Raw genomic sequence first — 27,821 nt, 5'->3', positions numbered from 1 at the left:
AAAGCTATTGGTTCTGAGGCGGGCGAAGAGTGAGTGCGCGCACGCGCATGTATGGGAGCGCGCACGCTGACCGCGCGGAGGCCGCCGGACTCTGGCCACGGTCGTGGGCCGCTGATCCTTGCTCGGGCGCCCTCTCTTAGAGGCCGGGAATTGAATTCCGGGAAGTGGGAGCTGCAGGCTCGCTCCGTGCGGGTATGGACGCTACTGTCACTCGGAACGATTACGCAAGGACGTCGCGGCGGAGAGACTGAGAAGCTACGGGGGGAAGAAGGGTGGTGGGGAAACGCTAAAAACGACGTTGGGGCTCGGGGTGCCGCGGGAGGGCCAAGTTGGATAAGCCGAGGGAGCAGGGTCTTGCGTGGAGTCTGGTTGCGAGGCCTCGAACCATACCTCCCTCGGCCCAGTCTGAACGCCTGTCCGGAGGGGTGGGGAGGAGGCTGTGCGTCACACCAGGCAGCCTGGGAACCCAACTGTTGGGCAACTGTGGTCACCTCCCGCCACCTCCTACGCTTAGGCTCCCTCGGGGGTCTGATGCCCCGAACGGGCGGGGCTCCTGAGGAGACGCAGAAAAATAGGGACCGAGTTGTTGACGTCCTGTGACACTTCTTGATTCATTTATGGGTAGCCCTTGCCTGATTCAGTAAAAAGTTTTATTGCCTTTCTAAGTCCCTTCCTGGAGGGCGGGGTGGAGGGTGAGGTGCCGACTCGCAACAGAAAAGCAACTCCGGGACGTTAGTAACTGTGTCAGTTTAACCTGCTGCAATTTAGTTGACGGTTTTTTTCATAACTGTAACTGCGGGCCTCAGTTACAACCCTTTATAAGTGTCGAAGGAAACACCTTTCAAGCATGGTGGTGGTGTCCTGCTTCACTCTTTTTGAAAGCATTTTTAAATCAAAATTCTTTCATACTTTTTTTTTCCAGTCCATTGATCAGTCTAGACTCACTCGAGGTTAATGATAAAAACTCTCTAATCCTATTCGCCAGTGATTGGATTTGGTGCAAAGGTCCACCTTCCAAACCAAATAAGTTTAATGTGGTAGCTGCATTCCCAAAATAATTCTTTTCGTCTGTGGGAAATACTCATGTTTTAGTCCACCAGCTGTTGAAACAGTTTGGTTTAAAGCCTTCAGAAAGATCTCAAAACATAATTCCAAATATTTCATTGTATGGAAGGGCATATTCACCCATTGGAAGTAGGGAAACAAACAAGTACACTTGTTTACTTGTCTACTCAGAAAAAAAATGTTTATCATGAAGTAGTAAGACAAAATGTAGCACTACCATAATTTGTAAAATGATCTGTGCTCACCCCTTTTTTTTTCTTTTCTTTTTTCCTAGTTATTAAATAGCTGTAATGCTGGGTTGTGAAGAATAAGATCATAACAAATATCCATTTTTGAAGTCCCTAAAAGTAGGAACTAACTGCTAATTTTTAATGTTATGCTTTGAAAATACGATAAAGGTGCCTTAACAGTAGAGGCTTCCTGTGCCTCAGACTAATTTCTTTACTGGATTACTAGAGTGGTAAGTAAAAGGAAAAAGCCCCAGAAAAACAGTAACCATTTCAGATAAAGAACTTTGTAATCAGGAGAATGATTTGGATAATAAAGACTTGAATTGTATCTGTACTACATTTTATCATTATCTTACAAAAAAGAATTATATGAATTATATGTTTTCTGAAAGCACACCACAAACCTTTCTAAACTATGCCATTTGGATGTGATACACTCTATAGACACTTTTTTTAAAAATAAGTCTTAATAAATTTGTAACAAAATATTGAACCTTGGAGATTTGTATTTCTGGTAATATCATAATAAACTTTATGACTCCACAGAATTTTAGAATTACTGTTGAGAATGTGGAGAAATACAAGGTAAGTGGAAAATGGGAACAATCTTACCAGTTAAGTTTTTTAAAAGTTATTTGATGAATAAGGCAAGAGTATTTTTTTTGACCATTTGTTATCTGCACAGTTAAATTTTTAGTTTCACTTTGTTTGAACAAACTCTGTCCTTATCTCTATCTGTTGGTACTAAAAACAATAGACAGTTGATAGTCTCAGCACATGACTAACAAAAATCCTTGAAAATTAATGTCAACCAGGAAGTCTTTATGATTTCCCATTTGAGAAATTTCATATTCTTTGGAAAGCATATTACTTTTACAAACTTTAGGACAGCACTTTGTGGGTCCTTGATTCTGATATGCTCTGCTAGGACTATTTACTGATGGGTATCCATAGGCGGAGATAGATTGAGAACTACTTATCCAGAATTGTGAGATGTTCAACATAAAGACAATGAAAACTCTTGCTTATCTCACGAATGTTTTAGATGCCAAGATAGGACTTTAATTCCATAATTATGTTCTTGTTGCCTAGAGGATTTGTGTATGAGAAACTGCTAAAACAATCAGAACTGTATTAAAATAGCCTAGAATCTAAACCTATGTCATTATCCCCCAGATCTTTGCCAAACAGAGGAATAGCTTTCCAAATACACTTAAATTTACAAAGTCCTTTATAAATAGAACCCATGAAATTCTAAGTCACCTTATAGTGAAAATTTACATTTTTTATTTTTTAAATCATTTAAATTATATGACAGCTGTGGTTCCCACTGTTGGTCTGGGGGCAGAAGTCAGTAACTGAGGAAATTTTTTCCTAACTGTACATGCTGGATACTCCCATTCCTGTCCTCTTCTGATATGCAGAATTTCTAGGTTCTATATAGTGTTCAGAAATTTAATCTGGATTTTTCAGATATCCACCAACAGTTCATTCACTTTGCTTATAGCCATTGTATATGGGGATTTTTACTGATAAATTCTTGAATCACAAGTTAAATTTCAAATGGAAAGTTCTTAGAGGTGATACTAAGAGGCACCTATATAAAATCTAACCATTGAACTGTATATAAAGATACTACTTTCTCTAATTTCAAAGTTAAGTACACCCATAGAGTAAGAAAAGTAAGAAAAGTAAGTTTAGCTAATATCAAATTGGTGCATTAATGCTGTATTATTCCTCTCCTGCAGATCCTTTAGTTACTGTTCATTTTACCTCGTGTATGTCGTCTTCACCCTTTCTTAATCTCCACTACTTTATTTATGTAGGCCCCAGTTTCTCTACATGTTTCGCTCTAGCTCACCCTGTGGCTTCCTTCAGACTTGAAATCTAATGAAATCACTCCCCTGCTTTACATATTTTTAAATATACTACAAATTTGCATTTATAATATAGTAATTATTTAGTCTTCTCACAATCTGACCCCAGCGTTGCCTCCCATCATCCTAGGAGACACGTGACATTCTAGCCACACATTTTTTCACGTCATTAGAAATTTACCTTTAATTGTAAATGGATATAGTCCATTTATCTTACGAAGTCTTTTACAGGTTTTTAAGTAAATCATCAAGGATTGTTGAGTGTCCTGATGCAGTTGTACAGACAACTTATGAGACATGTCAGGTAGGTCTCCACCTCCCTTTTAGGACATCAAATTGTATTCTGTAAGTGCAGCATGTCTTGTATTGTAATAAAGCATTTGTTTCCATACTACACTGTGACCTCCTTAAGTGGAGACACTCTGTGTCCCCAGTGCACTTATCATTGACATTTATTCAATAAATTGCATACCAGACATTTCTGCTAGCATGGGGGTGATTGTGGGGGATTATAATAGAGCAAAACCAGATAATTTCAAGAGTTAAAGTTTAATAGAAGAAACCATCATACTGTAAAATTGTAACTGAGAAAAATGGAATGAAGAATCAATCATGAGAATTCATAATGGAGAGCCCTAGTCAGAAGAGTCTTCAGGGGCGCCTGGGTGGCTCAGTCAGTTCAGTGTCTGACTCTTGGTTTTGCCTCAGTTCATGATCTCATGTGTCCTGGGATCAAGTCCTCTATCGGGCTCCGCACTCAGTGCAGAGTCTACTAAAGATTCTCTCTTCCTCTCCCCCTCCCACTCATGTGTTCTCTCACTTGTTTTCTGTCTCTCTAGAATCTTAAAAAAAAAAAAGTCTCCAGAGGAAGTGACATGAATGGAGAACTGAAGAATTAAGATGGAGTAGATAAGCAAAAGAGAAGTAAAGAGCTTTCCAGGTAAAAAAATAAGATGGGCAAAAATTCTGGGCCAGAGAGATGAGGTCACCTTACAGTCCAGTTTGCCAAGGATAGGTATTTTTTTATTTTCAAAAGTGTTCTGGTTTGTACTACAAGGAGCAAAGTACGCTGGAGTAGACAGAACTGAGGAAGATGAAGCTGCATAGGAGCCAGGCTATTCAAGGCCCAAAGCCAGGTAAAGAGGTGGGTTTGGGGTACCTTGATGGCTCAGTCAGTTAAGTGCCCCAACTCTTGATTTCAGCTCAGGTGATGATTTCAGGGTTGTAAGATCGGGCTCCATGCTGGGCATCGATCCTGCTTAGGATTCTCTCTCTCCCTCTGCCCCTCCCCATTCTCCCTCTCTAAAAAAATAATAAAAATTGAGTGGGTTCTTTTCTTGGAACAAAGGGAAACCTTTGAAGGATTTTAAACTGTGATAATGAAGGATTTGCAAATTGGAAAATTTACTCTAGCCTTAAAAAATTAGTGGCATGTCAAAGAGAAAACAGTATTCTTAAGTGAGTTAGGCTAAAAGATAAATAGCTTGATGGACCAGGGTAGTGTTAAGGAAGAGAGAGTAGTTTTGGAAGGAACTGTCCACAGGACTTGTTGATGCAATTGGATTCAGGATTAGAAGGAGGAGGGAAGCTGTACATACAATGGAATGGAATGGAACTGAATGGTAATAGCATTCACTTCAGTGGTAATATATTTGGAGATGGGTAGGTGTAAAGATCATAAATTTGGGACTTACTGAATTTCTGATACCTTTGAGTCATCTGAGGGTCTTTGGTATAGAAGTCTGGAGCTGAGAAGGGAGATCTGGACTGAATAAAAACTGTTAAGTGTGTGGGGAGAAATTAAAGTCTTGAGTGTACATTAAATAAACTTGGAAGACAGCCTAGGACTATGCAGTCGAGAACGTCAATTAATTTTTGGCTAGATGGAGGAAGATGAGCTGGGTAAGGAGTTGCAGATGTCAGGGGTGTTGTGCAATGGATAACAAAGGCATAAGTACTTGAAGGAGTGGTGAATAGTGTATAACACTACTGAGAATCATGGGAAATAAGGTTGGCATATCCATTGGATTTAGTAACATGAGCATCTGTTACCTTAGGACTATTTTGTTGGAATAATAGGGCCAGAAGTCAGATTGGAATGGAATGTGATAAATGAAATTGAATCATTGAGTCTAAAATCATTGACTTTGACTTGGGAGGGAATGTGAATTGTTCTGTTTGCTTTTTGGGGAGAGGGTTGTGGATTTTTATTTGTTTAGGTGAAAGAGTTCAGATGTCTCAAAGACAATGAGAAATGTCCTTTTTAGAGAGGCTGATTAGAGAAGAGTTAGCAATAATTAGCTGGGAGGATTAAAGATAGCTAGAAGGATTAACAATCCTTCAGAAAAGGAAATACATTAAAAGTCTGATTTGGGGAAAAAAATTTTTTTTTTCAATTAGGAGCTAAACACTAGATACTACTGTTTATAGTTATGGGCTCCAGGTGGGCATTTGGTGTGATTTGAGAGTTTCTGTGAGCCTTCTATTCCCCAAATTTATGTATGCCTCATATTCTACTAATGTTTGAAAAATTGTTGGCAGAAATCTATTTTAAAGCAAATACTCCTGGAAAGAGTAATATGTTAAGAAGTTCACAACTGTGCCAAAATTTAAAATTAAATTTTGGGTAGATTTGCAATAAAAATATTCAAGCCCTGACTCAAGAGATTACATTCCATTGTTTTAAGGTGGGGCCTTGGCTTGTGCATTCTTTAAAAGCTCACCTTTTTTTAAAGATGATTCTATAGTACTGGAAGACTATGGACATCATTGTATTAATACTGCATCAACTCAAAACAGTTTAGATGAAGTGTGGAGAGTCCAGGACGCTTATTTTTGATAATAGTGGTTATTAATGGGGCAAGGAGAGATTTTGCCTCACAGGTGAAATTTGGCAATATCTGAAAACATTTTTGGTTGTCACAATGAATGGCAGGTGCTGCTGACATATAAGGGGTAGAGGCCAGGGGTACTGCTAAAGATCCTACAATGTACGGGACAGCCCCAACAACAAAGACTTATCTGGCCCCAAATGACAATAGTGCCATTCTTTAGAAACCCTGCTTTAAAGGATGGCAAGCTAAGTAGTATTTTTTAGTGAAATCTTAATGGGTAGGGTTGTGGCTTGGTAAGGGTGCTAGTGAAGGAGGATCTACTGTACCCAACAACTTAGCCTAAACTCAGCCTTGCTTATAATTAGCAACAAAAGAACCTCAAACCACATTTGCAGAACAAAGAAATATAACTGGCACAATAGACTGATTATGTTATTTTCCTTGTTTAAAAGAAAATATAGTGTAATTGAAACTCTTCTTATTGCTGGTGGAAGTGTAAATTGGTTTGGAAAATTGATGGTAGTATCCATTATAGCTGAACTTATGCCTACCCTATATCAGCAATTTCTATCATAATAAATTAATGCAGGTCTCATTATTCGAAAGTTCATCGCAGTTTGGTTCGTTATGGCCTCAAACTGGAATAAACTGAAGTATATCCAATGAAATACTACCCATCAATTAAAAAGAATAGATTGCTACACACAATAACACGGTTAGATCTGACAGGTATTGTGTCGAGTGAAATAGAAGAATTCATACTGTATAATTCCATTTATATAAAATTTAAGAACAAAAAACCCAATTTGTAATGGTGAAAGGATAGTAACCTCTCAGGGTATGAGTATTAGATGAGGCATAAATGATGAAATGTTGGAAATGTCCTTCCAAATCTTCATCTGGCTGGTTGTATGAGTGTATACATATGAAAAAGTTTGAACTGAACATTTCAATTTTGTTGACTTTACTTTGTATATGTTATATCTCCATTTCTTAAAGATTAGGGAAAGAAAATGGGAAACCTAATTTTGAACTACTTGAAGTCTTTTGTCTCAAGTGCTTGATTAAATACAAGGTTAGCTACCTAATAGATTCACATCTTAAACAACTGCAATGCATTGTTTAGTGAAAATAAATTTTGAATTTGGAGTCAGATCTGGTTTTGAACCATAGTTTCATCCATTTTTATGACATTGGTAAAGTCACTAATTATATTGGTATTTTTGTTACTATGGAAGAACAGAAGATTGATGAGTTAAGAGAAGTATAGAAAAATCCACTTTGGGGGTGTCTGAGTGGCTCAGACGGTTAAGCATCTGCCTTCTGCTCAGGTCATGATCTCCAGGTCCTGGGATCCAGCTCCATGTCGAGCACCACGTCGTGGAGCTCCACAGCAAGTGGAGAATCCGAGTTGTGTTGCAGAATAAGAATGATCTCACATTACTATGTCACTCAGTGTTCTAAGTGTTTTCATTTTGTGAGGTTGGTACTATTATACCCACTTTACAGGTAAGGAAGCTCAGAAGCTTGACTAAAGTAAATATGTATTGAAGCTAAAATAAAAAGACTGTCTGACTCCAGAGTCTGCTTTCATGAAACAGTGCTGACATATCAGACACAGCTGTAAGAGCTGCCTTGGTTCCCCATAGGTTTCCATTTCTTGATCTCAGTCTCTTGAGAAGGTTGAGTTTGCTTCCTATCTTTGAATTATTTATCATAATTTATCCTTCTAATAAAATTTCATGTCTTTGCTTAAGCTAGCTTACGTGGATTTCTGCCAATTGTAACTGGGAGAGTATTTCTTCAGTTTGTGAATGGGATTGAAAATAACAAACCTCAGAGAAACGGAAGCTGGCTGAATCAAGGTGGAATAGCAAGCAATAAAGACTTTCCTGCCCTAAAATGGGAACTTGTTAGCTTTTGTTACACAACTGTGAATCTTTTACCCAGGCTTTCTCCAATAGTACCTTAGAACTCAGAGTATATACACACTGAGGTAACGCATCACAGAATTTTCTAGCTACATATATAAAAAAAAAAGAAATCATGCATCGGTTACTATATGTAGAGTTTTTTTTAAAGTACTTTAGAAAAGAGAAGTTCTAAACAAAATTCCCAGATGAAAGTCAGTTGCACCAAATTTGGCCATTTATGCCAAATTCAGCAGATTTGACAATTATTGGAAGCCAATTTGCCTTTGGTCTGAGAATATATAAACAGATCAAGAAATTAGTCAAGAGAGGGGTGCCTGGGTGGCTCAGTTGGTTAAGCATCCCCCTCTTGATTTCAGCTCAGGTCATGATCTCAGGGTTGTAAGATTGAGCCCTGCTGCGCATGAAGTCCGCCTAAGATTCTCTCTTTCCCTCTCCCTTAGCACCTCCCCACCAAAAAAGAAATTAGTCAAGGGGTTTATTGAATTGCAACTTTTTTTTCTTTGCCACCTTGCTTCTAACACTGAAGTTTTTACATTTACATTCCAGAAAGTGAAATTTTAGTTATAGCAATAGGACTCTCAAGAGGCGGCAAATGATATTAAGGTATTCCAATTTCTCAGTTCCCTCCAAAACATTTTTCACTGCCCATCCCTTCACAAAAGTGTGACGGTCCTTTGCGTTGTCTATCAATAGCTACTAAGATTGGAATGCACTATGTGTCTGGGAATATTACTAATGGCAAACTCTAAGCTGCTGTGCACACTTTTTCTTGTTTGCTTTGAGGCTAAAGCAGAAAACAATGAGGATGGACAGAGTCCCAGCTGTTGCTAAGAAACAGAAGTTCAGAAGAATTGATAACTTAAGGAGAAACCTGATCCACTAAGTTCTTCAGCATTAGCTAAATACAAAATAAATATCCCTAAAAGAAAATTGGCAGGCAGTCCTCCACAATAAAGCATTTCATGTCATAAACCCCAAGATAGACTCAGAGCACGGACTATCTCAACCCTCAAGCACCTCATTCTCAAGTACAAAAGAATCTGCACCAGCCAGCAGTGGGTACCCTTGCCCCAAATGAAGAACCTTAGTGTCCTTTGTCAGGAGTGGCCCTGGAAGACTAAAACAATCTAAATTGAGTGCAGCCAGATTTCCTAATAACTGACTAGGAAGTGGGTCCATTAGCTCATGCCTTATAAGATTTCAAGGGCCTATTATTTACTATCCCATTCCTGCTGAATATAATATATAATTTAGTTGAACTAGTTGAATTTATATTTAATCCACATATTGCAGAATTAATTCAAGTATTTCTTGGATGCTTTTTATATGCCTATCCTTGGGGTAGGGGCATGGAAAACATGTTAAGATGGACAAAGGGTTTTCTTACTTGGAGTTGCCATTCTACTTTAGGGGAGGGAAACGAGAGGTCATTAAAGAAATAAGGTTACAAGGATGGGTTCTGCAGGGGAAAGGTGAGGTAATGTCAGAAAGTAAAAAGGAAACAAATGGAAAGAGCAGTGGAGTGGTCAGAGAAGGCTTCTTCGAGCTGTAACTGGTAGAATGAGGTCATGCCTATTATAGGAAGAACCATGGGAAGAGCAGGAAGGAGAACAAGTGCAAAGACGCTGAGGTAAGAAGGGGTTTGTTACATGTGAAGAACCGAGGGAGGCAAGTGTAGCTGAAGCATAGTGTGTGAGAAGTTAAATTGATATTGGACTCAAAAAAACATTTAAGGAACCTCCTTTGATCCAGAGACTTGTGGTCTATGGAAAGCATAGGGGTTTAATTCCAAACACAAGCAGATATTATTGAAAGGTTTTACACCAAAGAATAGCATCATCTGATTTACTTTCTAAAAGATTGTTGTAGCTGCTATGTAGAAAATAGATAATCGTAGCAAAAGTGAAGTGGCTCTCTCTAGCTCTCCACTTAAAAAGCTATTCTAATATATAATAGCTGTTAGAATTAGAGGAGTAGCTTTGAAATGTAGAGAAGATAGAATTAAGATTAATTTAGGATGTAAAAGTGACAACATTTGAGTTGAGCCCCTCATTTGCTGTACATTAGTATCTAAATATATCAATAAATAGCAAACAAGTATATTGTTTGGAAATGTGGAGATAAATATCAAAGAGCTAGAAATGTTGAAGGTATTTGAGAGTGAAGAGGGCTGGGAGAGGGAAATGCTGGGTTTTTTTCCATAAACATTCAATATAATTTTTAAATAAAAATTGTGTGTGTGTAAAATCTTTGCTGTGAAAACGTTAGAGAGGTGTGTGGTAATAGATGGAGTAAGTCAATGAAGCATTTCTCTTTAGTTGAAAATGCTGATGTATGTTGGTAGACTGGCATGAATAATAAGCAGAGAATGAAAATTTGATGTGTAGTAGACAAATGTAATAACTGAAGAAGCAAAACTGAGAAGAAGAGAAAACATAGGTGTCAAGAGTTACAGTTGCCCCCGGTAGGGAAAATGATACTATTTCAATTTTAACAGAAAAGAAGGCTGAGAAGGCGAGTACAGATGCAGAGAGGTTTGTATATCTGTCGGAATGGAAATGAAGTAAATCCTCTCTGATGGTTTCTGTATGCACAATGAACTACCTATGGAGTAGGATCACCAGGTGAAAATGAGGAGAGTGAAGGAGTTTGGGGTAACAGGAAAAAAATACATTTCTACCTCAGAGAATGTAAAGATGAACTTTGTAAGGAAGCATAGTAGGACTGCCGGGTTGGCTTGGGTGTTCGTTTGTGGTGTGTGGTCATGAATTTATCGAGAAATGAGTCAGCTAATTGTATTATTTCTTTGTTAAGTGGCTTGAGTCTGCACAAAGAACCAAATAATTGAATTCAAGCAGGTTTGAGATTTTGTGAAATGAGTTCAACAGAGAGAGATGGGAGTCAAGGCACTCGACTGCGCTTCAAAAGGAATGATTATATGATGAAATATGAAATCCAAGCTGGGTAAATGTGGGAGTGAATACAGATAATTAACAAGTAGTGGGAGTGGAGGAGGGTATCAATGGACTGGAGGTCTGCAAGAAGCTAGAGACTTACTGCCAAGCTAACGTGAGCTGGACAGAGAGGAGGTGGTGGACCGAATAGGATGTTCAAAATTGCTATTTCCCTGGTGGCACCATTATCGTTTCTTATGTGGCCAGGGTTAGTCCAAGATATGAATTGAGGTTGGTGATAGTCTTTGGAGATGATGAAGGTTAAAGAATTAAGTCTTTTCCAGTTCCATGGTAAGAAGCTTGGAAGTCTCCACTCTATGCTAGCAGACTGTAAAATCAGCAACTCTTCTTAGATCAGTAAGAGAAGGGACAACACAGGGCAGACCTCTGCCCCCAAGATTGGTGAGACAAGCGAATACACAGAGTCATGATTTACCTGAACAGAGACAAGCAGAAACCACTGTGGGAACAAGACCAGATTAGGAAAATCCGAACTCTAATTGATGAATTTCTGGAGGCTTTGTGTAGACAACTCTGGGAGTTAAAAAACTTCAGGGGACCCAGTCATAGAGGGGTCCCCCAAATATTGTGCGATTTACCTCCAAGAGCTTGACTAGGTTCCCACAATAAATATGCTACACAAATCCTCTTGTGCTTTCTGCAGTGGGGAGGGGGAAGGAACCATTCAGAATATTCGAGACCATTCTGTTCTTCTGAACAAAGCTTGCCCTCAGGAGAAACTTGTTAGCCTGCGCCTAACCTACTGGGCTTGTATTTTCAAAGCCTAATCGACCTAGGGGGAGGGAAATATCCAACTCCTGCCCAGTCTAGTTATCCTGTCCCACCTCAGGGGGACAGAAAAAAACTGAGCAACACTTGTGCGGTTCACAGCCCAGAGGCATAGGCTCACTAAATGATTGAAATCTAATCGCAGGACTATAGAATGCTTCTCCTCCACCAACACCTCCACACATCACTAGAGGCCCATTTGCAGCAATTCCTTTTATCCAATACATTATGTCCAACTATCAAGGAAAAATATTTCCAGGTATATCAAGAGGCAAAAAACCACAATTTGAAGAGACAGAGTAAGCATCAGAACCAGACCTGGCAGAGTTGTTGGGAATTATTAGTCAAGGAGTTTAAAACAACGATGATTAATATACTCTGAACAATAATGGATAAAGTAGCAGCATGCAAGAACAGATGGGCAATGTAAGCTGAGAGATGGAAATCCTAAGAAAGAAACAAAAAAATATGCTACAGATTAAAAAACAAAAACACTGTAACAGAAAAGAACTAAGAGACTATGCTATTGGATGGGTCATCTACATGTATTTTCGAAGTCACTGAGAATGACCATGTGTAGTCTTGGAAAGGAGACATATGCTAGTAAACCAGAAAATAAAGTTGTCAATAAATAAAAGAATGACTAGAAGTGGACAGCTGTGAGGAACTTGACCAGTGATCAAGCTGATCACATCAGCTTCAAAGGAGCTTATATTCTTGGAGTCAAGAAGGACACACCCCAGATCCTGACCCTGAGATTCACTATACAGGGGCAAAGAGAGTCCAGTTGAAAAGAATATAGTTGAGCCATTATTAATTTAAGACAGCCTAGACTCATTTAATGCTAAGAATGTAGGTCCTAATTTGATAAGGACACATTCTATTCAACAACTACATGTGAAACATCTATGTATTGTGCTATTTGTTTTAGATGTTTGAGATACAACAAGAAAGCCAAGTCTCAGCATTTTCTTGGAATTTATATTCCTGTATCGGGAGCTAGAAAGTAATCATGTTATATCTGGTAGTGGTAAATGCTATGAAGAAAAAATACGTATTTTAAGAGGGATAGACAGTGATGGGGATGGTATTTTAAACAAGGTCACAGAGAGCTTTTCTGATAAGGTCATAGACATATGAGCCAAAAACGGAATAAAGTGAAGAAGAGAGGCTTGCAGATATTTGGCAGGGGCAGGGGCATTCTATGTAGAAGGAAGAGTGAGGACAAAAGCCATAAGGCCAGAGGGTACTTATTATGTTTATGACACAGCAAGGAATCTAATTTAAGTTCAGTGGAGTGAGCACTCACGTACTAATTATTTGTTTATACTAATTTTTGTATTAACACTGAGGAAGTAAAAGAGCTCATTTAGCTAGAAGCTTCTCCATCTCTTTTCATATTTTAAATTCTCCATAGAAGTATTTAGAGATTTGGCATCACATAATGCATAAATGCTTTATTTTTAAAAAATTAAAAATCAGTTTGATTTTATGGTTTCTTAATATTAGTTATGATTGTGGATCACCTGTTTTTTTCCTGTTATGAGTTAAGATCACTTTAATTAGAGGAATGTAAGCAAAACTTACATTTTATATATGTCACTAAGAAAACTTCCAGAGGAGATGGTAAGTGAGCCTACATGATTCATCTTAAATAAATAAGAGAAATAAGTACAAGTACTTTGTCTAAATTTGATGTTCTATGGGTCTTAGTAGTTAAATGAACATCTGGTCATTAATAAATAAAGCTGATTGAACATTTTCAAAACAATTCAAGCTTCTTAAAAAAACAACAACATAGGAAGAAGAGTGCAGTCTAGTAGAACTGCTATGAGGAAGAGTGTGGCAGCCAGTATCCTGCTGATTTTTATACTTCCATTTTGGCTCCATCCCCCATGCCCCCTCCTAAATCAACTCTTAACAAAGAATCCAGAGGGTGTCTTTAAAAACATAAGGCAAATCCTATTGCTCCACTGTTTCACACCCTTCCAGAGGAATCCAGCCTTCTTTCCATGGTCTTCTCAGAGCCTGTATGACCTGACTTCAGTCTAGCTCTGCAGTCTTACCCCATCATTCTCCCCCCCACTCATTCCGTCCCAGTCACTTGGCCTCCTTTCTGTCCGCAAGCCTGCCAAATTCTTTTCCACTCCCAGGCTTTCGCTCTGGTTGTTTCTAGGCCTGGAATGCTTCTCTCAGCTCTTCTCATACAGGCTGTTCGTCATCCTTTAGGTCTCAGGTCAGATGTCACTTCCTCAGAGAGGCCCTCTAAACAGCACTCTATAACGAAGCTTTCCTGAGTTACTTTTTCTAGTTCTCTTATTTTCCTCATAAAAATAGCGATTAGGATTTACATTTACCTCATTTTCCTTGTCTTACTTGCCTATTGTTTTCTCCCCTACTAGAAGGTAAGCTTCCTGGTAAACTGATAGGATGAAACATTTGGAAAAGTTTAGGGATATGTTGAAAGTAAATTTTGTAGGATTTTTTAAAAGCAATTAAAAATTACAGGTAAAACATAAACATTCTACAGAAAGGTAATAAAATTATAGTACCCTGTTGCCATCTTTTTCATGGTTATCATGAAGTTAAATATGATTTAACTAAATATGGTGATGTAATTCTCTTGGAGTGGCAGGTGTGGACGTGATATGTGTGCTAAATGCCTATAGTGGAAGTTGGCATTGTTTGTCCAACAACCATTCCACCTTTTCCCATGTAGACCACTTTAGAGATCGGCCTGATTAAATTGATTAGTGTAATCTGATTGCCTTTGCCAGTCTAATAAATCTGTGGATGGGCAGTTCTGAGCCAATAAATCCATGGCATTCCCGAAGTTATAGGAAATGGCTCAGGAATGAACATATGACCCAATTTGTAGTAAAGATCTATAAGGGATTTGTCTAGATATTCAGAAAAAGAGATTATTCTAATGTGAAAAATCTGAGAATGAACCTCTCTTTTCCTTTGGACGTCAGCTGTGTTAGTGTGAAACCAGGAAGTGCTACAGCTCCTTTCCCCCACAGGAGAGGCAGTCGAAGGATGGGGACATCATTCCAAGGATAATAGAACTGAGGGAACCACAGAGAAATGGAGCTAGTGCCACTGAATGAAGTTGACTCGGGTTCACAATAAACTCTCAGCTTCCGATTGTGGAAATCAGCACAGTTCTTATTTCTTAAATGAGGTGGGATTGGCATTACTAGAAGTTGAGGCATTCTACCTGACAAAATCCTATTTCTCTTAACAACAAGTGAAGAGACATTATCTAAAATATGTAAATGAAGAAATAGCTTTCAATATATATTATTTTTTTAAAAAGATTTTATTTATTTGTTTGACAGAGAGAACACAAGCAGGGGGAGCGGGGGGAGAAGGAGAAGGAGAAGCAGGCTCCCGCTGAGCAGGGAGCCGGATATGGGGCTCGATCCCAGCACTTGGGATCATGACCTGAGCCTAAGGCAGACGCTTAACCAACTGGGCCACCCAGGTGCCCCTCAATATATATTATTTAGAAAAATAGAGTTCGCTAACAGAAGAAACTGCCTTAATTACCTGAGAAGTGTTTACCTCAGAGCCCAGAGATGAAGAGAAATGAGGCATAGGCTATTCTTTTTAGTTGTTAGTCCGTCAAAACAATTTGATTTGCTAACCATGTACTTCAATTATTTAGACTTTTTCAAAAAGAACCAATGAAGTTTAGAATTTTAAATTGAGTCCATTTAAAAAAATGATTTCTTTAATTACTATTTAATATGGGCAATTTAAAAAGCAAAGTATTTGGTGTTCTAGATGTAGATAGTGGTAATAGAGGAGTGGGGTACATAGAATGAACGTAGGAAGGAAGTCAGGGTCTTAAAGGATAAGAAGTTTGAAGTTTCATCTTTTTTTAAATTTATTTGAGAGAGAGAACATGGCGGGGGGGGGGCGGTAAGGGCCAGAGGGAGAGGGAGAAGCAGACGCCCCGCTGAGCAGGGAGTGGGACCCAGGCTTGATCCCAGGACCCCGAGATCACGACATGAGCAGACACTTAACCAACTGAGCCACCCAGTGTCCCTCGTCTTTTTTTTTTTAAAGTGCCGAGTGGGTAATATCTAAAATGTATGTACTATGTTACACAGGTATTGAACAACCAAAAAAAGTACTGAATGCTTGTTTGTTAAGATAGATTTCTTAATACAAAATGGACATTTCATACGTATGGTTGTCATAGCCCCTTTCTGAGCAGTTAAGAACATCGGCTTTTCTTTTTCTTAGATTGATATTGATAGTATGCTTTCTGTAAAAATATTATGGCCCCATGTTCCACTTGTAAAATCTTTTTCTGTTTCAATGTGAAGCAAATTTACTGCTCCCCAGTAGATTTTCACAGTGCTCTCGTGTTCACTCTGCATAAAATTCTAGATAAATATTTGATACTTTCCTCCCCTTACTACAAATTCACTTTGCATCTTTTCTCATCCAGATTTCAAATGTCATCTGACATATATTTCAGTGGAGTGTTTCAGTATCTTCCACAACCACTTAATTTTTATATAGGATAAATAGTTGGAGACACATCAAGTAATTTTTTCACTACAGAAGAATGCCCATGTGAGAGGAAAGTAGTGGCTGAAATCCAGCCTGTGTCCACTTGCCATGTACTCTAGAATTTGCTGTCAGCAAGAAAGGGCACATTTTATAATTCACACACACAAAGTTTCTATACGTACTGTCGGTGACCACGGTTGGAGAGGGAAACAAAAACAGCAATAGGAGAGGATTATAGACTATATAATCATTTTCAGCAAAGACTTTTGGAACATTCTCTGAGTGATAGGCCCTGAGATCACCAAACTGAGGTAATCAGTGGGCCCAGAATGAATAGGGGGATCACAGGTCTGTTGAGTACCCCAGTTCGTATATTTTTTCCCATTGTCCATTTGATTAGTGTCCCTTTTTGGTCTTAAGTATGGACCAGTATGGATAGTAAATTATGCAGTCACCGTAAAAAAGAAGGGAGAATTCATTATAGACTGAGTGCTCACAGGAGGGTTGGTGGGGGAAGGAGCACAAGGTGGAAATATGACTGAAAACATAGGGTCTCTGAGATGGTGAAAGGACACAACACTTTTAAGGAGTTTATTTGTCTTGAGAGCAGTGAGAACTAATGATGGTTTGGGAGCTGGGAAATGATAAGATCAGGTCTGCTTAGTGTTGGAAAGATCTAACATACATTTCCCTACCACTGCCTTTCCTCCCCACCCCCTCCCACCATACACACATACATGGGACTAGGAAGAAGGAGAGGAGAATCATGTCCTTTCTGAGTATAAACACCCTCATAACTGAGCTCCACTTAATCTTCAACGAACTATAACTCCTTGGAATGAAGAACCCACCCTCTCCATTCCTGTAAAACACACTGACTGCTGTCATAGGCGCGCTTAACTTTTAAATGCTTTTATGTGGTAATCTACTCTAGTGCAACATACATTTCTGCTTCTGGAAGTTGAATTGCACATTTTAAATTATGTATTTGTTCTTTTAAGCCTGTTAATGCTAGTTGTACTCATTGTTGCAGTTATGTAATTTAAAAAATTACATAAACTGATGAACTAAGAAGGCAAACTAATTTCTATGAAAATTTTATGAAATGATTTTGAAAACTGAAAGTCAACTGGCTAAGAATATTCGGCTGTAAAAAAAAAAGTAAAATAACAAAGATCCAGAAGATTCTGTGCTCAGTTTGCTTTATTATATGCTGTGTAACTGAAGCCACATTAATATGCTCTCTTAAAGAGATAGGCCAAGTCTTGCCTATAGTCAAAGCTACTACTTGGTTGGGCTTCCAGTAGTATATGATCATTCCCCAGGATTCATCCAGGTTTTGCAGGGGGCAGACAAATGATAGGGGCCTAGGATAGGGACCATGTATTAGGGTTCTCCAGAGGAACCGACTAATAGGATATATATGAAAAGAGATTTATTGTAAGGAATTGGCTCATTCTTTAGAGACTAAGCAGTCCCAAGATCTGCAGTTAACAAGCTGGAGACCTGGTAGAGCTAATGATACAGTTCCAGCCCTAGTCCAAAGCCCTGAGAACCGGGAGGGCTGATGGTGGTGTAAGTTCCAGTCTGAGTCTGAATCCAAAGGCAGGAGAAGACTGATGTCCTAACTCTGAGACAGGCAGAGGGAGAAAATTCTCCCTTACTTAGCCTTATTTGTTCTATTCAGGCCTTCAATAGATTGGATGAGTCCCACCCTCACTGGGGAGGACGATGGGCTCAGTCCACCTATTCAAATGTAAATTTGAATGCAGAAACACTCTTACAGACACACCCAGAATGTTTAACCAAATATCTGGGCACCTTGTGGCCCAGTGAAGTTGACACATAAGATTAACTCTCACAGACCATCACCCAGCCATCCTTGTGATCTTTAAAAGTGGCCCTCATCTCCACCATCCCTACCCAAAATATGATATATTGTTTTGTTGTTGTTGTTTGGTCAGAAGTAGACTGGGTATTAGTTTCCAAGACTTCTATTTAGTCTTCCCCACTGTAACAGCTTTTACTTACGAGCTAAAACCCAATATGGGGATTACTCCAACTGCCAAGTATGTCAATCACAATTATAACCTTTAAGGATTGAAGAAATGAGCACTAGTTGTTTCCATGGACCCAGTGTACTCACCGTGAGTCTGAATTTGTCCAGGCCTACATTTATTCCCGGCCTTTATATATTCCTACTCTTAATGGGTAGATCAAGATAATACTCTCAGTCTCTAAGTATCAATGTCAACTCACTCCCCGTGTCTAATTTTCCCTGAAATTTCCCTGGATATTTCTTTTTCCTCAGTGTTCAGTCACCTGAGAAAATGGCCTAGATCCCTTTGCGAGAGGGCCTAGGAGAATCATTATAATATATATTTGCCATAGTGCTGTGGAGTCCTTTCCGATAGGACCTGACTACCTACCTCTCTAGTCAACAGCTTCTGGTCTGAAAATTAGCTCTGTTCTGGAACCTGGGCAAGGAATCGTGACACTTTTTACTATAGTGACCATGCTCGGTCTCCTCATTCATTCTTCCTTCCTTTGATTACATATATTAGGCAGTATCCTTGTTGCCTGCCCATCAGTTTTTTTCTCCTAGGGACACTTAGTTCTAGAAAACATCTCCACAACTCTTTCCAGGTTGAACTCCGTTGGCCATCATTCTGATTATTTGGTCAGTAGGATAATTTTGATTATACTAACCTCTGATATTAAGTTCTGTCTTCTGGATCTACTATGCATCTGGGCCATCATTCCCATTGTTATTAACAAGCCAAGGTCTATGAGGCTTACCTACAGTAAGTTCTGGGCTTTAGAGGTGAGCTGTCCCTGAAATTCTTCATGAGAGTGGTACCTCTCTTACCAGGGCATTCCCATTGGTTTTGGTGAATGGTATATCCTCCGGCCCCTCTCATGGAACATAATCTTCAATGTGGGCTTCTGGCCTCACATAATATACCTACTTCTCTGATCTTTTAAATCTTTCCCTCCACTGTCTGCCATGGCAATTCAGGCATTTCAGCATCTCTCAGCATAGACCATTACTTTCTCCAGACTTCCAGGAAGCATACTAGCAGGAGATTTGAACCATCCCCTGGGACCCTGCCAGCATGTGAAATCCCAAATCCCAAGAATGCCACCAGGTCAATAAGCTTACCCTTATCTACTCTTATGTTCTAGCTCTCTTGATCAAGCACTCTGAAAATCTGCCCAAACAGTCCCCTGTTTCCTGTCAGTATATGCTGAGTAGTTCTTGCTGCTTCTTTGGGATATAGATCAAGCCTGGCATATATTCTCATGTGGATTATGCTGTGTCTTAACCCTAGTTACTGGTGTGGCAGCCATGGGAGAAGATGGGCCAAGTTTCTTAGAGAGCACTCTTTTGTTCAGAAGCACTCCCTGTAGTGAGTTTCTGCCTGGGGGAGTGCTAGATTGGGGGTTTTTTCTTTCTTTCTTTCTTTCTTTTTTTTTTTTTAGAAGATTTTATTTATTTGACAAAGAGAGACAGCACAAGCAAGGGGAGCGGCAAGCTCCCCACTGAGCAATGAGCCTGATGCAGGACTTGATCCCAGGACCCTGATATCATGACCTGAGCCAAAGGCAGACACTTAACTAGCTTAACTGCTTAACCAACTGAGCCACCCAGGAGTCCCAGGAGTGCTAGCTTTTAATCAGAAAGGGGGGCAACTTCTGTAGGCTCTGAGTGTTCATGAGAGTCTCTCAGGAACCAGAATCTTTGGGGGCATCCATGCAGCTGTCCATATCCCGTGTGTCAGGGTCCTGAATTTTCCAACAAGTTACCTACCTACTTACCCTTGGCTTCAATTGTTTTTAAAGCTTCTTGATCGATTAAGCTTCGAGTTTGGTGTTCAAGCTTTTTCTGTTTTCTCAGGCCAGGAGCCAAGGGTGTCTTTGGAAGTCACTAGGGAAGTAGCGAGTTTTCACTTGGTTAACTGCTCTCTGGTTTTCATTAACCTTCTGTAGGCCTCAGTGCAACTTAATAATAGCCAGCTAATAATAGCTTGTATCTGTTGTTCATACACGTACACACACTTTTGAATTGCCTGCATTTTTGCCCCTGCCATGGCATTCCTCTGCTTCAGAATAATCTCCCTAGTGACAACTGGTGAATGTTTTCATAACTGGGCCACCACATGGTACCAGACTATCCACGCCCCAGGTACCACATGTAGTGAAGTTCTTTGACAGTGGGACAGTTCTGATCGTTTCCCAAACCCCATCTTACTGATTTCTCAGACTACTCCTTTTATCCAGTGTCTCACTTGGGGTGTTCCAAGAAACAGAAGATGACATGAAGTTAGTTGTACAGGAAGTCTACTGGAAAAAAGATGTAGGGGAGAAAGTAGGATTGGGAAAGAAAAGTTTCAGATGATGGTACAAATCTGACAAGAGCTCAGCCAACACAATGTGGAGCTCTGGAGCAAATATTGCCTGTTGGGGAAATCCTGCATTGGGCAGAAATGGCTGGGCCCTAGTACCATTGCGTGCTCTGTCATTGGCTGAGGGCTGCCAAGAAGAGGTTGCCTCAGTTGGAATGCTGTATCAAAACTTGAAAATGCTGCAGGTAGAGGCAGTTACCTTAATGGCATTAATTGCAGCTGAATTGCAAGTTCTATCTTGAAAGGAGATAGAAGTAGTGCACTTCCATGGCTGTCCTGCTGATCTAGCCTGGAAAGGCTTCAGGGTGCCAGTAACGAGCAGCCGAAGAACTCGATCAAGGGGATGGGAAGGAAGGCTGAAACATGGAGGGCTGATTGAAAGCTGCTGAAGAAGCAATTATAGCACTACATCTCCCCAAGTCTGTAACATTAGGCAAAGTCCAACTGCAAAGTGGAGTTTTACTGGAACACAGTTATGCCCATCTGTTTACATGCTGCCCATGGCTGCTTTCTTGCTACAATGCAAGAGCTGAGCAAATCGAAAATATTTACTACCTAGTACTGTATGGAAAAGTTTGCTGACTTCCGATCTCTTAAGGTTATTTACATCTATGTATTTCTATGGTAGAAATAATAAAAAATGGTGTGCTGTGGCATATCCCTTCACAAATCTGCATTCAGAGAAATCACACTGGTAGCTTGAAATTGGCTCTGTTGGGAGAATTTTTACCATAGAAATAAGCAAATGCTGCAATTCAGGGCTTTACCTTTTTGGAGAGCTGCTTGCTAAACACTGACCAGCAGTATTTATTGCTTCATGGTAAGTGCTGTGGACTGAATTGTGTCTTCCCAAAATACTTACATTGAAGTCTTAAGTCCCCGTCCCTCAGAATGTGACTGCATTTGGAGATAAGGTTTTGGAAGAGGTAATGAAGCTAATCCAATATGACTGGTATCTTTATAAATAGGAAATTTGGAAACAGGTACAAAAGGAAGACCATGTGAGGAGTCAGGGGAAAAAATAGTCATGAACAAGTCAAGGGGAGAGGCTTCAGGAGAAATCAACCCTGCTGACACCTTGATCTTGGGCTATTATCTAAGCCACGTTCTGTGGTGCTTTGTTTGGGAAAACTAATATTGTAAGTAACTCAAAGTGTCAAAGTTTACAGAGGAACATTTATTAAAATGATTTTCAAAGAGCATTGATCTCTTGAGTGGCTGCACCCCACTCTTTTTACCACCAAATTCACCCCAGGTGCCAGATCAGCCTTTTGTACTCCTGGTCCCTTAGGAAATAAATGCTGTATTATTGGTAGTACTATATTAGTACTAGAGTGTGTATTTCAGTAGACTATTAGGCAAAACATCTTTATGACTCCTTTAGGCATAGACTTTAAAACCTTTAAAAGTACTTTTAAAAATTGAGTGTTTGTGGGAAGATGCTAATCTATTTTCAATTCAGATTAATACTACAGAAACTATAGTCAGAAATCTGTTTTTTTTAATGTAGATTTGCATTCAGTTAGTAAATACAATCATCTACCCATGTGTATTTCTGTCTTTTTTTTTTTTTTTAAAGATTTTGTTTATTTATTTGACAGAGATAGAGACAGCCAGCGAGAGAGGGAACACAAGCAGGGGGAGTGGGAGAGGAAGAAGCAGGCTCCCAGCAGAAGAGCCTGATGTGGGGCTCGATCCCAGAATGCTGGGATCACGCCCTGAGCCAAAGGCAGACGCTTAACGACTGAGCCACCCAGGCGCCCCTCATGTGTATTTCTTTTCTACAGTTTTAGGACCTAAATATGAGGTCAGTAAATAAAAAATGTTTTCCTTTTAGACTTTCAAATATGCACGATATATTTTTAAAGTTCTGTTAGCATGAAAAAGGAACAATTCCTAAAACACACCACTTACTAAGAAACCTCTTAAGTGTTTCAGTGGTGTTGAGCAGTTTTCTATGCAGAATATTTACACTGTGTGCAGTAATACGTGCATACCTCCTCTTCAGCCATTTCCAAAATGTTATGTTTTATAAGTTTTTATTTTAATTCCAGTTGACATACAGTGTTTCAGGTGTACAATATAGTAATTTAATACTTCCATTCATCACCCTAGGGTCATCACAAGTGCATTCCTAATCCCTATTACCTATTTAACCCCTCTCCCCACCCATCTCCCTTCTAGTTGCCATCAATCTGTTCTCTATAGTTGAGAATCTGTTTCTTGGTTTGCTTCTCTGTCTCTCTTTTATTCCCCCTTTATTCGTTTGTTTTGTTTCTTAAATTCCTGAAATCATATAGTATTTGTCTTCCTCTGACTGACTTATTTCACTTAGCATAATACCCTCTAGCTCTATTGACATTGTTGCAAATGGCAAGATTTCATTCTTTTTTATGGCTGAGTAATATTCCATTGTATATATACAACATCTTCTTTATCCATTCATCAGTCGATGGACAGTGGGGCTGTTTCCATAGTTTGCTCATTGTAGATAGTGCTGCTGTAAATATTGGGGTACATGTATCCCTTTGAATTAGTATTTTTGTATACTTTGTATAAATATCTAGTAGAGCAATTGTTAGATCGTGGGGTAGTTCCATTTTAACTTTTTGAGGAATCTTGATACTGTTTTCCACAGTGGCTGCACCAGTTTGCATTCCCACCAACAGTGTGAGAGGGTTCCCCTTTTTTCTGTATCCCCACCAATACCTGTTATTTCTTCTGTTGTTGTTTTTAGGGATTCTCACAGATGTGAGGTGGTATCTCATTGTAGTTTTCATGTGCATTTCCCTGATGACGCATGATGTTGAGCATCTTTTCACGTGTCCATTGGCCGTCTGGATGTCTTCTTCGGAAAAAGGTCTGTTCATGTCTTCCACCGTTTTTAAATTGGATTTATTTGTTTTTTGGGTGTTGAGGGGGTCCAAAATTTTGAATGTATTTCTTTTTTAACAGTGAAGATATCTTTAAACAAAAGCTTGTTTAGAATTGTATGCAAAGAAGTAAAAATAGAGATGGCTAGAATTGAAGTAGGGAGGGCTGTAAAGGCTCTTAGACTCAGCCACTCCTCTGTCATCCCAGAAGTCCTGTAGGCTCCTCGCAAGAATCCTGGGACCCTGAGAAATACAGTTTGGAAAGTGTTATAGAAAAACAAGCAGTAGGTAAGAATTTGAAAGTTTTGCTCTGAGTTTGTGACTTTGAGTTGGTCATTAACCTTCTCTGGTCTTTGGTTCCCTGACTTGCACAGTGGAGATAAAAGATATAGATGATCTCTAAGGCATTTTTCAGCTCTAAAATTCCATGATCTCCAGTTCTACCTGGTTTTAAACCATTTCACATCTATCCAGGTGATAACCAGGGATTTAATCTAAGTTTATGAGCAAGCCAGACTATGCCAAAGGGGGAAACACATTCTTAACTGCACTCTACATTGTCTTTAACTCTGGAAGCATATTTCATTTTTTTGCATTGGCTAAATTCATCTCTGGTCAGGAACTAAGAATTATTCCAAACTTGCCTGATTTATCTGGCATAGATAAGGAATGCTCATGTTGTAACTTGAAAATTCTGTTAGTTCATGAATATCAAATTGACCAGAAACCTGGCACATAGTAGGCGTTCAATAAATAGTTGTTGTCCCTTGTGACTTAGCTAAAAACCACTGAATTGTATACTTTAAAGGACTGAATTTTATGGAATGTGAGTTACATGTCAATTTATAAAGTTGTTTGAGTGAATGAAATGTTGCATTTTGAATGTAGAAGAAAAGGAATTCATGTTGCAATTTTAAGATGTTGATTTCTGATGTTCAGAATTAAACAGCAACAATAACCAAAAATAAAATAAAATAAAATAAAAACAAAATTTAAATCAAATACCTAATAGCAACATTAGTTGTTAGGAGACATTAAAGATATTTGGGATACACCCTTGAACTTTAAGATTTTGGCAAGCATGTATATAATAGAAATTTCCTTGCAGCTTTTTCAGAGGCAAAATAATGACCAGATCAGCTGTGTTTCTTTATGACATTTAAAAATGTTTTTATGCTTTGTAAGTATTACAGTGACATTTAATGACATGAATTCATGATGCCTCATATGTTGCATATTTTTTCCTTCAATCAATTTCTTAATGCAATGGCAGTCGTGGACTTTTTTATTAACTATAAAATTTACAATGTTTGATCAAACTCAACATGAATGCAGTATTTTAATGTATTTCCTCCTTTCTGAGTAAATGAATATTTGCTGGGAGGGATGTTAGGAATCTTGTAAGTTAGTTTAAAATAAAAATACTTCATGTATGTTTTACTTCTTTTTTTCCAGTTTTATCGAAAAACAATTGACATACATCTCTGTATAAGTTTAAGGCATGCAGAATGATGGTTTAATTTACATATATTATGAAATGATTACAACAATAGGTTAGCTAACATCAATTTCCTCATATAGATACAATAAAAAGGAAAAAAAAAGGAAAAAATTTTCTCCTTGTGATGAATTCTTAGGATTTACTGTAACAATTTTTCTATATATCATACAGCAGTATTACTATAATCATTATGTTGTACATTACATCCCTAATATGTATTTATCTTATAACTAGACGTTTGTATCTTTTGACCACCTTCTTCCGATTTCCCCTACCCCAGTCTCTCTGCCTCTGTTAACCACAAGTCTGATCTCTTTTCCTGTGAGTTTGGGTTTTTTGGTTTTTGGTTTTGGTTTTGTTTGTTTTTTTCCTACGATTCCACATACAAGTGAGATTGTACAGTATTTGTTTTTCTGTATCTGACTTATTTTACTTAGCATAATGCCTTCAAAGTTCATCTGTGTTGTCACAAAACAAATGGTAGGATTTCCTTGTTTTGTTTTTAATGGCTGAGTAATACTCGGCTGTGTGTGTTAGGGTGGGGGGTGACTGCTTTATCCACTCATCCACTGTTGGGCACTTAGATTGTTTCCATATCTTGGCTATTGTAAATAATGCTGCTGTGAATATGGAGGTGCACATATCTTTTCTAGTTTGTATTCATTACCTTTGGATATAGACCCAAAAATGGAATTGCTGCATCATACGGTAGTTCTATTTTTAATTTGTTGCGGATCCTCCAAATTGTTTTCCATAATGATTGTACAATTTACAATCCCCCCAACAGTGCACAAGTGTTCCCTTTTCTCCATATCTATGCCAGAATTTCTTGTCTTTTGTTTTTTTTTTTTTTTAAATGGCCATTCTAACAGGCATGAGATGATATCTCATGGTGATCAAAATTTTCTTTTCCCAAATGACTAGTGACATTGTGTATACTTTCACTTACCTGTTAGTACCTTTCACATGTCTTCTGGTTTATTTCTTACGTTCACCATATAATTAACAGGAGAGGGCAGTAACAGACTACTTTCGAGAATTCTATAGTTAACATATATTTCAGAGGCAAAATCCTATAATTCTGCTTTTAAAATGCTTCCTTCAGTAATATGTGCTACTTGTTCTTTAAATTCATTACTAATGAATCGTTTACACCTCTCATGTATCCCTTACAGCATGAAGGATCCTTAGTAATTGTCTAACCCCCTCATTTTATAGGTAAGAAGATGAAAGCCTAAAGAGCTTATGTGATACCTAACCACTTGATGGCAGAATTTATTTGATTTTGTCTTTAATAACACAACAAACCATTTGTTTAGTCTGTGTCCATGAAATGGAAACTAGTTATGAACTTTGCAGTGGATTCAGAAGAGATCTGAAGAAATTTAGGCTTGAACAAAGTCAGGTTTACCCCCTCAGAATTACTTAATAGTTCAAAAAAAAAAATGAGTCAAAATTTATTAATTTAATCATTATCTGAATTCACAAATAAATCTGATTCCTTTTCCTGATCCTATTCCTCATTTTCATTGACTATATTTCTATTAGTATGTTAATATTTGTATACCTCTGAATTCTTTACAAAGAGGAGTTGAGACAACCCAGAAGCATATTTTTACAAAGCATAAAAGTCTTGCGTCTGCTTTGCACTCTAGTAGTAAGTTTGGATGATATATAAAAATCATTATATATTAAATCCCAGGTCTGTACTACTTTGCTCGACTAGATGCTTTTTTTTATTATTCAGCCAGTGAGAATTCTGCATTGCCCTGCTCATGGTGCATTTGGGGCCTTCCCTCCTCTGAACTATCGCTCCTGCCTCCTTCCCTCCAAAAAGCTAAAACACTGGATAGGTTGTGTGCACATAACCTCCAGACACCAGGCTCCTGGCCAGAGTCTGGCCCTCACTGTTCTGAGGTGCTGCTGAGAGGTCCAAGTGAACCAAGGCAGGAACAGTGGAAGTCCCTTCCAAAATTATTACAGCATATTATATCTATATGTTGGTTAAAAATATTCTTAGTAAGAACTTTGATAGGTTTTGAAAATTTCTGGCAAAAATTATATTTGTTATCATATAGGTAGCTGTAAGTTATATAACACAGTTCCCGTTTTGATGCTACAATATGAGCAAACTGTAAAGATCAGGGCATAAAATAGACATTTTTATTGACTGTTTCTCTTAGCAAAGAGATAAGCTGTCCCAACCTTGGTTTTCCCACCCAGGTTTATGCTGTTTCTGCCTCTGGGATAGGAGTGGGAAAATTGGTCTTACTAGTAGCTTCTCAACAACAGCAGGTGCAGTCAGTCAGTTTACCGACATATTTGCTGGATACCAAAATGCTTCTGCCCTCAGTAATAATTTTTTATTATACACTCCCTGATGAACCAGAGAATCACTAACTACACACGTGCACACACACACACACGCACATACACACGCCTATAAAGATATAAACGAGAATGTGTAGTGGATGCTGTGCTGTGACACCCAGATTTCAGCCCCTTTAGGACTGAGACCCCCATGCTTACATCCAGCTAGACTGTGGGCTGCTCCCTGCTTATCGCTGCATTCTTCTCTTGAAATTCCTCTTGGTCTAACGAACATCCTGCGTCAAATTTACACTCCCTCTGTCAATGTGGGAGACTTCTCCGAGGGGGCTTCCAAGCTCACATGGGTCTCCTGAGGCCTGTGTTACAATTGCATCACAGTTCAGATTCTGTCGCTATCCAATCCTGTGTCTCTACGGCTCACAGATCTCGTTTCTGAGAGGAACCCCCACCCCCAAAAGGCCTGCTACATGCAGATCTCAGAATCTCAGGGTCTGTTTCCT

At 38.8% G+C, this 27,821-nt stretch overlaps 1 long non-coding RNA gene across 3 annotated transcripts; it reads left to right on the top strand.

Moving 5' to 3' along the window:
• Positions 1–126: 126 nt before the first annotated feature.
• On the top strand, positions 127–23,413 carry LOC103672216. 3 transcript variants are annotated; one of them, XR_005832391.1, is made up of 4 exons: positions 127–1,525; positions 3,404–3,476; positions 4,012–4,112; positions 23,354–23,413. It is a non-coding gene; the product is annotated as an uncharacterized LOC103672216 (long non-coding RNA). The 3 variants fall into 3 exon arrangements; XR_005832393.1 differs by lacking the exon at positions 23,354–23,413 and adding an exon at positions 22,218–22,272; XR_005832392.1 differs by lacking the exon at positions 23,354–23,413 and adding an exon at positions 7,338–10,480.
• The last annotated feature ends 4,408 nt before the right edge of the window (positions 23,414–27,821 follow it).

The sequence above is a fragment of the Ursus maritimus genome, unplaced genomic scaffold, assembly GCF_017311325.1.
Source record: "Ursus maritimus isolate PB19 unplaced genomic scaffold, ASM1731132v1 scaffold_5, whole genome shotgun sequence".
Classification (NCBI taxonomy): domain Eukaryota; kingdom Metazoa; phylum Chordata; class Mammalia; order Carnivora; family Ursidae; genus Ursus; species Ursus maritimus.
This window is presented reverse-complemented; position numbering and strand designations above follow the sequence as displayed.